We start from the raw sequence: 17720 nt of genomic DNA on the forward strand, positions 1-17720 counted from the left end.
GAAAATTTGGTCTGATGCTAGTAGCAAGGAAAACAAAACGTTTTATTTCTAATTAAAAGACAACTTGTAAATCAAGGCTTTGCGCTTAGCGTACTGAAGGTTTTTTATGTTGTGCGTGGACGATGTTATCAACAAAATTTAACCTCAATTAAAAGTTTTTGGGTTTTGATTCATTTTTTCAAACGTTTAGTTTTCCTCGTCTTTTAATAAAGTTTAGCATAAAATATATTTCTTGTAAAAATTTAATTTTTGATTTTCCATTTTTTTGCGCGTAGTAAGGAAAAATTATTGAAATTATGGTGTGATAAAAAGTGCTAGTCATACGAATTTCATATAAAGAAAAAAAGGTTGGCATAAACATAGAGCTGATGTAGCGACTGAAGTGGGAGATAACTTTTTCCCCAGTAATGAAAGTTTGCTCTGATAAAATGCTAGTAGCAAGGAAAGCAAAACGTTTTGTTTCTATTTAACAGTTAAAAGACAACATGTAAATCAAGGTTTTGAGCTTAGCGTACTGAAGGTTTTTTTTTGTTGTGCGTGAACGATTTTATCAACAAAATATAAACTCAAGTAAAATTTTTGGATTTTCACTCAATTTTAAACTTTTAATTTTTTTCGTTTTTTAAAAAAAGTTTAGCAGAAAATTTAGTTCATGTAAAACTTTGAATTTCATTTTTCCAACTTTTTGCGTAGTAAGCAAAAAAGAATGAAAGAACGGTTTGATAAAAGTGCAAGTCATACGAATTTTACAGAAAAAAAAAGATTTGCTTAAAAATGGAGCTGATATAGCGACTGAAGTGAGAGTAAACTTTTTTTCTCAAAAATGAAAAATTTCTCTGATAAAATGCAGGTGGCAAGGAAAACAAAACGTTATAATTTCAGTTGTAATGCACTACGTAAGTCAATGCTTTGAATTTAACGCATTGAAGGATTTGTATCTTGTGCATGGACAATGTTATCAACAAAAATTAACTCAAAGTAAAAGGATTTGGATTTTCACTCAATTTTAAATTTTTAGTTTTCTTTGTTTAAAAAAATTAAGCATTAAAGTTAAATCTTTCCAAAAATTTTTTTCACTTTTTTTGCTTAGTAAGCAATGATAATTGAAAATGCGGTTTGTTAAAAAGTGCTAGTCATACGAATTTCATATAAACAAAAAAAAGGCTGGCGTAAACATAGAGCTGATAAAGCGACTGAAGTGAGAGATAACTTTTTTCCCTAGTAATGAAAATTTGCTCTGATAAAATGCTAGTAGCAAGGAAAACAAAACGTTTTTAATTTAGTTAAAAGACACTATGTTAATTAAGGCTTTGAGTTTAGCGCACTGAAAATTTTGTATGTTGTGCGTTGACGATTTAACCAACAATATATAACTTCAAGTAAAAATTTTGGATTTTCACTCAAATTTAAATTTTTAGTTTTCATCGTTTTTTAAAAAGTGTTTAGCATAAAGGTTAGTTCTTGTAAAGTTTTAAATTTTTTTTTCCAATTTTTTGCGTAGTAAGCATAAAAAATTGAAATAACGGTTTGATAAAAATGCATGTCATTTGATTTTTATAGAAAGAAAAAAAGATTTGCTCAAACATAGAGCTGATATAGCGACTGAAGTGAGAGAACACTTTTTTCCCCAAAAAAGAAAAACTTCTCTGATAAAAAGCAGGTGGCAAGGAAAACAAAACGTTATGTTTTCAATTGTAATGCACTACGTAAGTCAATGCTTTGAATTTAACGCATTGAAGGATTTGTGTCTTGTGCGTGGACAATGTTATCAAGAAAATTTAGCTTCAAGTAAAAATTTTTGGATTTTCACTCAATTTTAAATTTTTAGTTTCCTTTCTCGTTTAGAAAAAAATAAGCATAGAAGTTTATTCTTTCAAAAAAAATTTTTTCACTTTTTGTGCTTTGTAAGCAATGATAATTGAAAATGCGGTTTGTTAAAAAAGTGCTAGTCATGCGAATTTCATATAAAGAAAAAAAGTTGGTAGAAACATAGAGCTGATATAGCGACTAAAGTGTGAGATAACTTTTTTTTTCCTAGTAATGAAAATTTAGTCTGATAAAGTGCTAGTAGCAAAGGAAAACAAAACGTTTTTAATTTAGTTAAAAGACACTTTGTAAATTAAGGCTTTGAGTTTAGCGCACTGAAAATTTTGTATGTTGTGCGTTGACGATTTAATCAACAATATATAACTTCAAGTAAAAATTTTGGATTTTCACTCAATTTTAAATTTTTAGTTTTCATCGTTTTTTAAAAAGTGTTTAGTATAAAGTTTAGTTCTTGTAAAGTTTTAAATTTTTTTTTCCAATTTTTTGCGTAGTAAGCATAAAAAATTGAAATAACGGTTTGATAAAAATGCATGTCATTTGATTTTTATAGAAAGAAAAAAAGATTTGCTCAAACATAGAGCTGATATAGCGACTGAAGTGAGAGAACACTTTTTTCCCCAAAAAAGAAAAATTCTCTGATAAAAAGCAGGTGGCAAGGAAAACAAAACGTTATGTTTTCAATTGTAATGCACTACGTAAGTCAATGCTTTGAATTTCACGCATTGAAGGATTTGTATCTTGTGCGTGGACAATGTTATCAAGAAAATTTAGCTTCAAGTAAAAATTTTTGGATTTTCACTCAAATTTAAATTTTTAGTTTCCTTTCTCGTTTAGAAAAAAATAAGCATAGAAGTTTATTCTTTCAAAAAAAGTTTTTTCACTTTTTGTGCTTAGTAAGCAATGATAATTGAAAATGCGGTTTGTTAAAAAAGTGCTATTCATGCGAATTTCATATAAAGAAAAAAAGTTGGTAGAAACATAGAGCTGATATAGCGACTAAAGTGTGAGATAACTTTTTTTTCCTAGTAATGAAAATTTAGTCTGATAAAGTGCTAGTAGCAAAGGAAAACAAAACGTTTTTAATTTAGTTAAAAGACACTTTGTAAATTAAGGCTTTGAGTTTAGCGCACTGAAAATTTTGTATGTTGTGCGTTGACGATTTAATCAACAATATATAACTTCAAGTAAAAATTTTGGATTTTCACTCAAATTTAAATTTTTAGTTTTCATCGTTTTTTAAAAAGTGTTTAGCATAAAGTTTAGTTCTTGTAAAGTTTTAAATTTTATTTTTCCAATTTTTTGCGTAGTAAGCATAAAAAATTGAAATAACGGTTTGATAAAAATGCATGTCATTTGATTTTTATAGAAAGAAAAAAAGATTTGCTCAAACATAGAGCTGATATAGCGACTGAAGTGAGAGAAAACTTTTTTCCCCAAAAATGAAAAACTTCTCTGATAAAAAGCAGGTGGCAAGGAAAACAAAACGTTATGTTTTCAGTTGTAATGCACTACGTAAGTCAATGCTTTGAATTTAACGCATTGAAGGATTTGTATCTTGTGCGTGGACAATGTTATCAACAAAATTTAGCTTCAAGTAAAAATTTTTGGATTTTCACTCAATTTTAAATTTTTAGTTTCCTTTCTCGTTTAGAAAAAAATAAGCATAGAAGTTTATTCTTTCAAAAATTTTTTTTTCACTTTCTGTGCTTAGTAAGCAATGATAATTGAAAATGCGGTTTGTTAAAAAAGTGCTAGTCATGCGAATTTCATATAAAGAAAAAAAGTTGGTAGAAACATGGAGCTGATATAGCGACTAAAGTGTGAGATAACTTTTTTTTCCTAGTAATGAAAATTTAGTCTGATAAAGTGCTAGTAGCAAAGGAAAACAAAACGTTTTTAATTTAGTTAAAAGACACTTTGTAAATTAAGGCTTTGAGTTTAGCGCACTGAAAATTTTGTATGTTGTGCGTTGACGATTTAATCAACAATATATAACTTCAAGTAAAAATTTTGGATTTTCACTCAATTTTAAATTTTTAGTTTCCTTTCTCGTTTAGAAAAAAATAAGCATAGAAGTTTATTCTTTCAAAAAAAAATTTTTCACTTCTTGTGCTTAGTAAGCAATGATAATTGAAAATGCGGTTTGATAAAAAGTGCTAGTCATACGAATTTCATATAAAAAAAAGGTTGGCATAAAAATAGAGCTGATATAGTGACTGAAATGAGAGACAACTTTTTTCCCCAGTAACGAAAATTTGCTCTGATAAAATGCTAGTAGCAAGGAAAACAAAACGTTTTATTTCTAGTTAAAAGACACCATGTAAATCAAGGCTTTGAGCTTAGCGTACTGAAGGTTTTGTATGTTTTGCGTGGACGATGTTATCAACAAAATTTAACCTCAATTAAAAGTTTTTGGGATTTGATTCATTTTTTCAAACTTTTAGTTTTCTTCGTCTTTTAATAAAGTTTATCATAAAATTTATTTCTTGTAAAAATTTAATTTTTGATATTCCATTTTTTTGCGCGTAGTAAGGAAAAATTATTGAAATTACGGTTTGATAAAAAGTGCTAGTCATACGAATTTCATATAAAGAAAAAAAGGTTGGCATAAATATAGATCTGATGTAGCGACTGAAGTGAGAGATAACTTTTTTCCCCAGTAATGAAAGTTTGCTCTGATAAAATGCTAGTAGCAAGGAAAGCAAAACGTTTTGTTTCTAGTGAACAGTTAAAAGACAACATGTAAATCAAGGTTTTGAGCTTAGCGTACTGAAGGTTTTTTTTGTTGTGCGTGAACGATTTTATCAACAAAATATAAAATCAAATAAAGTTTTTGGATTTTCACTCAATTTTAAACTTTTAATTTTTTTCGTTTTCTAAAAAAAGTTTAGCATAAAATTTAGTTCATGTAAAACTTTGAATTTCATTTTTCCAACTTTTTGCGTAATAAGCATAAAAGAATGAAAGAACGGTTTGATAAAAATGCAAGACATACGAATTTTATAGAAAGATTTGCTTAAAAATGGAGCTGCTATAGCGACTGAAGTGAGAGTAAACTTTTTTTCTCAAAAATGAAAAATTTCTCTGATAAAATGCAGGTGGCAAGGAAAACAAAACGTTATATTTTCAGTTGTAATGCACTACGTAAGTCAATGCTTTGCATTTAACGCATTGAAGGATTTGTATCTTGTGCATGGACAATGTTATCAACAAAAATTAACTCCAAGTAAAAGGATTTGGATTTTCACTCAATTTTAAATTTTTAATTTTCTTTGTTGTAAAAAATTAAGCATAAAAGTTAATTCTTTCAAAAAACTTTTTTCACTTTTTTTGCTTAGTAAGCAATGATACTTGAAAATGCGGTTTGTTAAAAAGTGCTAGTCATACGAGTTTCATATAAACAAAAAAAAGGTTGGCGTAAACATAGAGCTGATAAAGCGACTGAAGTGAGAGAAAACTTTTTTCCCCAAAAATGAAAAACTTCTCTGATAAAAAGCAGGTGGCAAGGAAAACAAAACGTTATGTTTTCAGTTGTAATGCACTACGTAAGTCAATGCTTTGAATTTAACGCATTGAAGGATTTGTATCTTGTGCGTGGGCAATGTTATCAACAAAATTTAGCTTCAAGTAAAAATTTTTGGATTTTCACTCAATTTTAAATTTTTAGTTTCCTTTCTCGTTTAGAAAAAAATAAGCATAGAAGTTTATTCTTTCAAAATTTTTTTTTTCACTTTTTGTGCTTAGTAAGCAATGATAATTGAAAATGCGGTTTGTTAAAAAAGTGCTAGTCATGCGAATTTCATATAAAGAAAAAAAGTTGGTAGAAACAAAGAGCTGATATAGCGACTAAAGTGTGAGAAAATTTTTTTTTCCTAGTAATGAAAATTTAGTCTGATAAAGTGCTAGTAGCAAAGGAAACAAAACGTTTTACTTTTCAGTTAAAAGACACCATGTAAATCAAAGCATTGAGTTTACCGCATTTAAGGATTGGTATCTTGTGCGTGGACGATGTTATCAACAAAATTTAACCTCAATTAAAAGTTTTTGGTTTTTGACTCATTTTAAACTTTTGGTTTTCTTCGTCCTTTAATAAAGTTTAGCATAAAGTTTTTTCTGGTAAAAAAAATTAAATTTTTATTCTCCATTTTTTTGCGTAGTAAGGGGAAGTAATTGAAATTACGGTTTGATAAAAAGTGATAGTCATACGAATTTCATTGAAAAGAAAAAAAAATTGGCAGAAACATAGAGCTGACATAGCGACTAAAGTGTAAAGTGTGAGATATGTTTTTCCCTAGTAATGAAAATTTGGTCTGATAAAATGCTAGTAGCAAGGAAAACAAAACGTTTTGTTTTCAGTTAAAAGACACCATGTAAATCAAAGCATTGAGTTTATCGCATTTAAGGATTGGTATCTTGTGCGTGGACGATGTTATCAACAAAATTTAACATCAATTAAAAGTTTTGGGTTTTCTTCGTCCTTTAATAAAGTTTAGCATAAAGTTTTTTTCTGGTAAAAAAATTAAAATTTTATTTTCCATTTTTTTGCGTAGTAAGGGGAAGTAATTGAAATTACGGTTTGATAAAAAGTGATAGTCATACGAATTTCATATAAAAAAAAGGTTGGCAGAAAAATAGAGCTGATACAGTGACTGAAATGAGAGATAACTTTTTTCCCCAGTAATGAAAATTTGCTCTGCTAAAATGCTAGTAGCAAGGAAAACAAAACGTTTTTTTTCTAGTTAAAAGACACCATGTAAATCAAGGCTTTGAGCTTAGCGTACTGAAGTTTTTGTATGTTTTGCGTGGACGATTTTATCAACAATATATAAACTCAATTAAAATTTTTGGATTTTCACTCAATTTTAAACTCTCAGTTTTCTTAGCTTTTTAAAAAATGTTTAGCATAAAGTTTAGTTCTTGTAAAATTTTAATTTTTAGTTTTCCAATTTTTTGCGTAGTAAGCATAAAAAATTGAAACAACGGTTTGATAAAAATGCACGTCATTTGAATTTTATAGAAAGAAAAAAGGTTCGCTCAAACATAGAGCTGATATAGCGACTGAAGTGAGAGAAAACGTTTTTCCCCAAAAATGAAAAACGTTTCTGATAAAAAGCAGGTGGCAAGGAAAACAAAACGTTATATTTTCAGTTGTAATGCACTACGCGCGTCAATGCCTTGAATTTAACGCATTGAAGGATTTGTATCTTGTGCGTGGACAATGTTATCAACAAAATTTAACTTCAAGTAAAAAAATTTTGGATTTTCACTCAACTTTAAAATTTGAGTTTTCTTTGTCGTTTAAAAAAATTAAGCATACATGTTAAATCTTTCAAAAAAATTTTTTTCTTTTTTTTGCTTAGTAAGCAATGATAATTGAAAATGCGGTTTGTTAAAAAAAAAAGTGCTAGTCATACGAATTTCATTTAAAAGAAAAAAAAGTTGGCAGAAACATAGAGCTGATATAGCGACTTAAGTGCGAGATATGTTTTTCCCTAGTAATGAAAATTTGGTCTAATAAAATGCTAGTAGCAAGGAAAACAAAACGTTTTATTTTCAGTTAAAAGACACCATGTAAATCAAAGCATTGAGTTTACCGCATTTAAGGATTGGTATCTTGTGCGTGGACGATGTTATCATTAAAATTTAACCTCAATTAAAATTTTTTGGGTTTTGACTCATTTTAAACTTTTGGTTTTCTTCGACCTTTAATAAAGTTTAGCTTAAAATTTATATCTGGGAAAAAAATTAAATATTAAATTTCCATTTTTTTGCGTAGTAAGGAAAAATAATTGAAATTACGGTTGGATAAAAAGTGCTAGTCATACGAATTTCCTTGAAAAGAAAAAAAAGTTGGCAGAAACATAGAGCTGATATAGCGACTAAAGTGTGAGATATGTTTTTCCCTAGTAATGAAAATTTGGTCTGATAAAATGCTAGTAGCAAGGAAAACAAAACGTTTTATTTTCAGTTAAAAGACACCATGTAAATCAAAGCATTGAGTTTACAGCATTTAAAGATTGGTATCTTGTGCGTGAACGATGTTATCAACAAAATTTAACCTCAATAAAAGTTTTTGGGTTTTGACTCATTTTAAACCTTTGGTTTTCTTCGTCCTTTATTAAAGTTTAGCATAAAATTTATATCTGGTAAAAAAAATAAATTTTAAATTTCCACTTTTTTGCGTAGTAAGGAGAAATAATTGAAATTACGGTTTGATAAAAAGTGCTAGTCATACGAATTTCATTTAAAGAAAAAAAGGTTGGCATAAACATAGAGCTCATATAGCGACTGAAGTGAGAGATACCTTTTTTCCTCAGTAATGAAAATTTGCTCTGATAAAATGCTAGCAGCAAGGAAAACAAAACGTTTTATTTCTAGTTAAAAGACACCATGTAAATCAAGGCTTTGAGCTTAGCGTACTGAAGGTTTTGTATGTTTTGCGTGGAAAATTTTATCAACAATATATAAACTCAATTAAAATTTTTAGATTTTCACTCAATTTTAAACTTTTAGTTTTCTTAGTAGTTTTTTAAAAAAGTGTTTAGCATAAAATTTAAGCCTTGTAAAATTTTAATTTTTAGTTTTCCAATTTTTTGCGTAGTAAGCATAAAAAATTGAAACAACGGTTTGATAAAAATGCATGTCATTTGAATTTTATAGAATGAAAAAAGGTTCGCTCAAACATAGAGCTGATATATAGCGACTGAAGTGAGGAAAAATTTTTTTCCCAAAAATTGAAAATCTTCTCTGATAAAAAGCAGGTGGCAAGGAAAACAAAACGTTATATTTTCAGTTGTAATGCACTATATAAGTCAATGCTTTGAATTTAACGCATTGAAGGATTTGTTTTTTGTTCGTGGACGATGTTATCAACAAAATTTAACTTCAAGTAAAAGTTGTTGGATTTTCACTCAATTTTAAATTTTTAGTTTTCTTTGTCGTTTAAAAAAGTTAAGCATAAAAGTTAATTCATGCAAAATTTTATTTTTTTTTCACTTTTTTTGCTTAGTAAGCGATGATAATTGAAAATGCGGTTTGTTTTAAAAAAAAGTGCTAGTCATACGAATTTCTTATAACGAAAAAAAGGTTGGCAGAAACATGGAGCTGACATAGCGACTAAAGTGTGAGATAAATTTTTTCCCTAGTAATGAAAACTTGGTCTGATAACATGCTAGTAGCAAGGAAAACAAAACGTTTTATTCTCAGTTAAAAGACACCATGTAAATCAAGGCTTTGAGTTTACCGCATTGAAGGATTGGTATCTTGTGCGTGGACGATGTTATCAACAAAATTTAACCTCAATTAAAAGTTTTTAGGTTTTGACTCATTTTTGAACTTATAGTTTTCTTTGTCTTGTAATAAAGCTTAGCATAAAAAATAATTCTTGTAAAAATTTAAATCTCAATTTTTCATTTTTTTGCGTAGTAAGGAGAAATAATTGAAAAATACGGTTTGATAAAAAAAGCTAGTCATACGAATTTCATATAAAGAAAAAAAGGTTGGCATAAACATAGAGCTCATATAGCGACTGAAGTGAGAGATAACTTTTTTCCCCAGTAATGAAAATTTGCTCTGATAAAATGCTAGCAGCAAGGAAAACAAAACGTTTTATTTCTAGTTAAAAGACACCATGTAAATCAAGGCTTTGAGCTTAGCGTACTGAAAGTTTTGTATGTTTTGCGTGGACGACTTTATCAACAATATATAAACTGAAGTAAAATTTTTGGATTTTCACTGAATTTTAAACTTTTAGTTTTCTTAGTAGTTTTTTAAAAAGTGTTTAGCATAAAGTTTAGTTCTTGTAAAATTTTAAATTTTAATTTTCCAATTTTTTGCTTAGTAAGCATAAAAAATGGAAACAACGGTTTGATAACAAAGCATGTCATTTGAATTTTATAGAAAGAAAAAAGATTTGCTCAAACATAGAGCTGATATAGCGACTGAAGTTAGAAAAAACATTTTTCCCAAAAAATGAAAATCTTCTCTGATAAAAAGCAGGTGGCAGGGAAAACAAAACATTATATTTTCAGTTGTAATGCACTACATAAGTCAATGCTTTGAATTTAACGTGAAGGATTTGTATTTTGAGCGTGGACGATGTTATCGACAAAATTTAACTTCAAGTAAAAGTTTTTGGATTTTCACTCAATTTTAAATTTTTAGTTTTCTTTGTCGTTTAAAAAGTTAAGCATAAAAGTTAATTCGTGCAAAGTTTTATTTTTTTTCACTTTTTATGCTTTTTAAGCAATGATAATTGACAATGCGGTTTGTTTAAAAAAAGTGCTAGTCATACGAATTTCTTTAACGAAAAAAAGGTTGGCAGAAACATGGAGCTGACATAGCGACTAAAGTGTGAGATAAATTTTTTCCCTAGTAATGAAAACTTGGTCTGATAACATGCTAGTAGCAAGGAAAACAAAACGTTTTATTCTCAGTTAAAAGACACCATGTAAATCAAGGCTTTGAGTTTACCGCATTGAAGGATTGGTATCTTGTGCGTGGACGATGTTATCAACAAAATTTAACAAAATCAACACTTTTTAACCTAAGGTAAAAGTATTTGGATTTTCACTCAATTTTAATTTCTTCATTTTCTTTGTCATTTAAAAAGTGTTAAACACAAAATTTTGTTATCAAAATTTTTCAATTATCTTTTTTTTCCAATTTTTTTGCGTATTAGGAAAAAAGAACTGAAAAAACGACTTAATAAGAAAAGCTAGTCAAACGAATTTTATAGAAAGAAAGAAAAGTTTGCTTAAACAAAGAGCTGATATAGCGACTGAAGTGAGAAATAACGTTTTTCCAAAAAAAAATAAAACTTTCTCTGATAAAAAGCTGGTAGCAAAGAAAATGAAACTTTTTTTTTCAGTTGTAAATCACTACAAAAATCAGCGCTTTAAATTTAACGTTTCGTATGCTGTGCATGGACGATGTTATCAACAAATTTTAACCACAAATAAAAGTTTTTGGACTTTCACTCACTTTTAAACTTTTAGTTTTCTTCGTCAATTAAAAATTGTTTAGCATAAAATTTAATTCTTCTAAAAATTTAAACTTCTTTTCCACTTTTTTTGCGTTGTAAGCAAAAGTAATTGAATGTACGTTTTGATAAAAAACTATAGTCATACGAATTTCATTGAAAAAAAAACAGGTTTGCAGAAGCATAGAGCTGATATAACGACTGAATAAGAGAGGTGATTTTTTCCCCAACAATGAAACTTTTCTCTAATAAAAGGCTGGCAGCACGGAAAAAAAAACGTTTTAGTTTCAATGGTACCACACTACGTAAAGCAATGCAATGAGTTTACCGCATTGAATGTTTTCTATATTGTGCGTAGACGATGTTATCAACAAATTTTAACATCAAGTAAAATTTTGGATTTTCATTCACTTTTAAAGTTTGGTTCTCTTGGTCATTTAAAAATTGTTTAGCTTAAAACTTAATGATCATAGTATTATAAGTTTTTTTTTCATTTTTTTGCGTAAAAAGCAAAAATAATTGAAAAAAAGGTTTGATAAAAAATGCTAATCAAATGCATTTCTTAAAAACAGAAAAAAATTTGATTAAACACAGAGCTGATATAGCGACTGAAGTAAGAAATAATTTTTCTCCAATAATCAAAGTTTTCTCTGATAAAATGCTGGTACCAAGGAAAACAAAACGTTTACTTTTCAGTTAAAACACAATACATAAGCCAATGCTTTAAGTTTACCGCATTGAAAGTTTCGTATGTTGTGCGCGTGGACGATGTTTTGAACATTATTTAACCTCAAGTGAAATTTTTTGCTTTTTCACTCAGTTTTAAAATTATGATTCTGTTGTCGTTTAAAAAGTGTTGTGCATAAAATTTACTTATCATAATGTTCTGATTTTCTTTTTTTCCAGTTTTTTTGCGTGGTAAACAAGAATAACTGAGAAAACCACTTGATAAAAAATGCTAGTCGTACGAATTTCATAGAAAAAAAAAGGTATACTTTAACATAGAGCTGATATAGCAATTGGAGTGAGAGATAAATTTTCCCCAATAATGTATACTTTTTCTGATAAAATGCTGGTGGCAAGGAAAAAAAACGTTTCATTTTCAGTTGTAACACACTAAAAAATCAGTGCTTTAAAATTAATGCATTGAAAGTTTTGTATGATGCGCATGGATGAAGTTATCAACAAAATTTAAACACAAGTGAAAATTTTTGGACTTTTACTGGATTTCAAATTTTAGTTTACTTTGTCATTTAAAAGTTGTTTAGAATGAAATTTAATTCTTATAATCTATTAATTTTTATTTTTCCACTTTTTTGCGTTGTAAGCAAAACTAATTGAATGTACGGTGTGATAAAAGACGCTAGTCATACGAACTTCTTTGAAAAAAAAACAGGTTTGCTTAAACATAGAGCTGATATAGCGACTCAAGTAAGAGATAACTTTTTCCCCAATAATGAAATTTTTCTCTGATAAAAGGCTGGCAGCATAAAAATTAGTTTTTAGAGTATTAGAAATTTTGTCAGTTTTTTTTGCGTAAAAAGCAAAAACAGCTGAAAATACGGCTTGATGAAAAACGCTAGTCATACGAATTTCGTAGAAAGAAAAAAAGGTTTGCTTAACATAGAGCTGATTTAGCGACTGAAGTGAGAGATAATTTTTTCCGCTATAATGATTTTTTTCTCTGATAAAAAGCTGGTAGCAAGGAAAAGAAATGTTTTATGTTCAGTTGGAGCACACTACGTAAAACAATGCTTTGAATGAATATAACGCAATGAAGGTTGAGTATGTTGTGCGTGGACGACGTTTTGAACATGAGTTATTCTCCAGTAATTTTTTTTGGATATTCAGTCAAGTTTAAACTTTTATTTTCTTTGTCTTTTAAAAAGTGTTTAGCATGAAATTTAGTTATCATAATATTCTTTTTTTTCCATTTTTTTGGCGTAGTAAGCAAACACAACTGAAAAAACGACTTAATAAAAAATGCTAATCACACGAATTTCATAGAAAGAAAAAAAGGTTTCCCTAAACATAGAGCTGATATAGCGACTGGAGTGAGAGAAATTTTTCCCCAATAATGAAAATTTTCTCTTATAAAATGCTGGTAGCAAGGAAAACAAAACGTTTAATTTTCAGTTAAAACAAACCATGTAAATCAGTGCTTTGAATTTACCGCATTGGGGGTTTTGTATGCTGTGCATGGACGATGCTATCAACAACAATTAATCTCAAGTAAAGTTTTCGGATTTTTACTCATTCTTAAACTTTTCCTTTTCTATGTCATTTTGAAAGTGTTTAGCATAAAATTCTGTTATCATAATATTTTTTTTCATTTTTTTTTGCGTAGAGAGCAAAAATAACTGAGAAAACTTCTTGATAAAAAATGCTAGTCATACGAATTTTATAGAAATAAAAAAAGGTTTGCCTTAGCATGGAGCTGATGTAGCAATTGGGTTCAGAGATAATTTTTTCCCCAATAAGGAAAAATTTCTCTGATAAAATGCTGGTAGCAAGGAAAACAGCGTTTCAATTTCAGTTGTAACATACTACAAAAATCAGTGCTTTAAACTTTGAAGATTTTGTATGCTGTGGATGGACAATGTTATCCACAAAATTTAACCACAAGTAAAAGTTTTTGGATTTCCAATCAATTTTGAACTTTTAGTTATCTTCGTCATTTAAAATTTGTTTAGCATAAAATTTAATTCTTATAATAATTATTTTTTACAATTTTGTTGCGTAGTAGGCAAAAGCAATTGAAAATACGGTTTGATAAAAAAAAGCTAGTCGAACGAATTTCATAGAAAGAAAAAAAGGTTTGCTTAAACATAGAGCTGATATAGCGACTCAAGTAAGAGATAACTTTTTTCTCCAATATTGAAAATTTTCTCTGAAAAAATGCTGATAGTACATTTTTCTTTAACAATATTTGTATAATAAGTTTTCTCCCATATTTGAGAAAATCAAGTTTTTTGAGGAACAAACGGCTTTCCTTCATCAAAAACGGCAATAATTTCTTCTAAAAAAACTTTAAAACAAATTTACATGTTTTGTAAAATTTTGTTTGTATGAAAACAAAGTTTATCATAAAAATTTCTCAATAAATTGTATGATAAGCGTTTTATGGATAAATTCCCTTTATTGAATTGTATGACAAGCATTTTTTTTTGTAAGGAGGTCAACCCGGGATTTTTGTGACAAGCGTTTCAATAACCTCAATACACTAGAGAATTTAGATAAAGGGTGGGTGAGCGGACTCTCTCTACCTTCGACAATTCATCGAAAGTTGTCTATAAACGTAGTTTTTTTGGTTTGTTTTTTTTTCAAACTTTTCTTTAAATATGATGATCTAAAAATTTCCTTGTGAAGTTGCCCCCCTCGTGTAAATCCTATATCCGACCATATCTCCAAGTATGATAGTGTAGACTAGTGTTTTTTTGCGTGGTCAACCAAGGTTACTTCGGGAGTGACTTTTTCTTCTATCAATACGAGGCCAAACTGTGCATTTTGTGCATTGTAAGCGGATTCCGCAACAAGGACGCTCCCTTTAATCTCCTTTGTTATTTTTTTCCTTTGATCGTTCCGACAAAAATTTCACATGTTTAAAGACTTGTCTCTGGAATCCAGGAACATACAGACACAAAATTTTGCTCCTATCCAGTGCACAGTTTGGTCTCGTAATGATTGTATAACGGTTTTCATCGTTTTATGAAACGTATTATAACAAAACCGTTGACTCATTTTGACACAACTCATCGACCAATCCAACTTGTAAAAGGAAATATTTTCTATCGGTGAAGTCTAGAACGAAAAAAAAACTCACCTGAGAAGTTTTGACTTTCTTCGAATCCTGAGAAACTTTCCGATGCAGAACTTTCTGAGGATTTCTTCGATGCAAAAGTGACCTGTTATTTCGCCTACAATTATATCTACTTCTAACTGGGCAATATTTGTCAGAGAACTGGGGTGAAAAATTAGCGCACACTGCTTTATGTCATTGCTAACTTTTTTGAAGTGGATGGCGAGACAATTGGATTGCTGCGGTTTATTATCTTCGCTCTAATTAATCCATAAATTTTGTGGGTACAAATCTATTGATGAAGAATTTTGACGTAAAATTGAATAACTAAGAAGTCCACGAATTAAATGGATCTTAACACGAGTTTAATTCAGTGTACACTTATTCTTACATCCATAAAAAGTAAGAAAACGAGAAGGTCAAAAGAAGAACCAGAAATCTTTATAAGGGTGGGGGTTGTTGAATGTTAGTCGTAAATCAATCTTTTAAGAGAAGTTAAGCTATAAAACACAAAACAAATCATCCGCTGCTTTGAATAATTAATTGAAAACGCCTTAGGGCGCCAGTACTGATACAACAATTTGTACAAGTAAATTTCTTCAAAAAATTTAGTGCGTCCATCACGCTACCTTGTAATTTTAGTTCACAATTTGCTCATGCTTGCAGTACAAAAATTGTTTTTCTTCAAGTAATTCTCGTTGGGGAGGGCATTTTTAAGTTGAAGTATGGAGCTGGGTTATTCGAAAAAAGGGCGATAATGAATAAAATATTATTTCACTCTTGCAATTGGTTGAACATGTTATGGGGAAAGGAAATTTAGGATCAGAGCAAAAATAGCTACAACTTCCTAATCTAATTACCAATAGCGGTTGTACTTCAAAACTATCCGGTAACAACTTGCAATGCACCTTGTTCCGGTTTTCCCCACAGAACGAGACCACTTCTCGCGGGACGATGTTTTCAACAAAACAATTGCTAAAACGCCAAATCAGAGCAACTTTTCCTCCTTTTCAAGATAAAACTGTCGAGCCTTTTTCAACCAATTGATTATGTGTTTTCCTTGAATCTACTTAGTGATTGGCTTCTATTGTTGTAAGCGCCCAAATTTTCAGCCTTGGAGTAATTTATTGAGTGGAAATTTGGCTGATTTTCTTGGCGCGTTATCGAGTCTAATTTACATGTGGGAAAATACGTCGCCGTTGGTGGTGTTTTTCACGTGTGCCATATTTCATTCAAAATGCGGCCTTTTCCCCCTCAAAACAACAAAAGGCCTTTTGGGAGTTTGTCAAAATTGCGACACTTGACCTAAGTAGTATGCCCAGTCAACTACCATGATGCCCTTTGGCTGATGTATACTCAAATGTATTAAGGCATGAACGAACATTGCATCGTAAGCCGAAAGATCTTGTCAGTTATAAGAAGATATAACTAGGAGATCAATAGAGCGCGCTTTAACCGCAAAGTTTTTCGTGCTTAATTGAATGCAGTCGCTTTTTTGCCGATATGTTAATTTTTTAAACAGTTTTTCGAGATATTTTAATCCCGTTGTTACATTAAAAAATTACCTTTAACTTAACTTTCATCTCACAATCTTTCAAAAGTTAATGGCTTCTCCGTTAAGTTTTTGGTTTGATAATAGATTCAATGACTTAGTTGAAAATGGGCGACTGAATCAATTAGCGATTGGTGATGTTTTCAGGAATAAAAAAAGGGTTGTCCAGACAGCTCTACTAAAACACTTTGAATACCCGGTTGAACTGTAATAAATAATCATTGCTGATTCAGCCCCCCAATTCTCTGTGATTCAAATCAAAGATCAAAAGCGGCTCAATTGAACTATCTCCCGCGTAGATCAAAATAGGAGAGAGGTTAATCACTTGTTTCAAAGTATGATTTTTTAGCCTATCAAGTTTGAGTATAGTACACTCAGGCCTCAATTTCAGTAAAAGCCTCAATTTCAGTAACGATGATTAACAATGTATCTTGAATTGAACAAAGACACCGATTTGCTGGACGAATAGCACAGAACATTATGTCTACAAGGAGTCAGGCCAGAGTTTGGGTGAAGCAAAAAATTATGAATTTTAAAAACAGTTCGAAATTTTTCTATTTTTTTCTGCATATCTTGAAAATTTTCAAGCAGCGAAAAAATTTGTCACAAGTTTCCAAAATAAAAAAAAATTGTTTTGAAGAAATTAATTTAGATAATTGTTTGAGATAATTGTATTTTAGACCAACTTCGGCAATCGAAATCATAGTTTTAAGCGAAACTTGTTTATACGCCAATCAGCTTTTCGAATACATTAGTTCAAAATGTTTAACCAGTTTTCCCAAAGTTATGAGTGTTGATACATACATTAAGATTCTAAAACGTATGATGATGCTAAAAACGTAACGCAAGTTGTTTATGCTCGGCGAATTGTACAATAATGAAAAGTTTTCATGTGGTATTGATACATCCTATTTGGTCCTAATATTTTCCTATACGATTTCAAGTTGTTCAAATTATTTGTGAAAAACGCTTAGTTGAAAATAATCAATCAATAAAAAAATCTGACTGAACAAAAAAAACCACCCTAGCGTAAATACTCCTAAGTAGCAGAACAATATTTAAAGGATCAATTTTAAATCGTATAGGAAATTAATAGGACCAAATAGAATATGTTAACCCCACATGAGTAATTTTGATTATGGTACAATTCGCCGCGCATAAATAACTTGCTTCACGTTTTCAGCGTCATATATTCACACAATTTTCAATGCGTTTATCATGGCAAAATTTCTAATTTTCAAACACTCAGAACTTTGTGAAAACTAGCAAAAACACATTGAACTCATGTATTCACAATTTTGATTGGCATATAAACAAGTTTCGTTTGAAACTATAATTTCGATCGGCGAAGTTGGTCTTAAATTTTTTTTCTCAAACTATTAACTTCCGTTAATTTCTTCACAACAATTTTTTTTTATTTTGGAAATTTGTGCAATTTTTTTACTGCTTAACAAAAACATCAAGATATACAGAAAAAAAATGGGAAAACTCGTTGAAATAGGAATTATTTTTAAAAGTAATAACCATTTTGCTTCACCCAAACTCTAGAGTTAATCCTTGTA

At 29.6% G+C, this 17720-nt stretch overlaps 1 protein-coding gene across 1 annotated transcript in view; it reads right to left on the reverse strand.

Moving 5' to 3' along the window:
• Positions 1-15547, reverse strand: part of LOC134846738 (histamine H1 receptor-like) — a 99537-nt gene extending 83990 nt beyond the window's left edge. Inside the window, exon 1 of the mRNA XM_063864126.1 lies at positions 14631-15547. The gene's annotated coding sequence lies outside the window, so the exon portion shown is untranslated. The remainder of the gene's footprint in view (positions 1-14630) is intronic.
• Positions 15548-17720: the final 2173 nt, after the last annotated feature.

The sequence above is a fragment of the Symsagittifera roscoffensis genome, chromosome 5 (genome assembly GCF_963678635.1).
Source record: "Symsagittifera roscoffensis chromosome 5, txSymRosc1.1, whole genome shotgun sequence".
Classification (NCBI taxonomy): Eukaryota; Metazoa; Xenacoelomorpha; order Acoela; family Convolutidae; genus Symsagittifera; species Symsagittifera roscoffensis.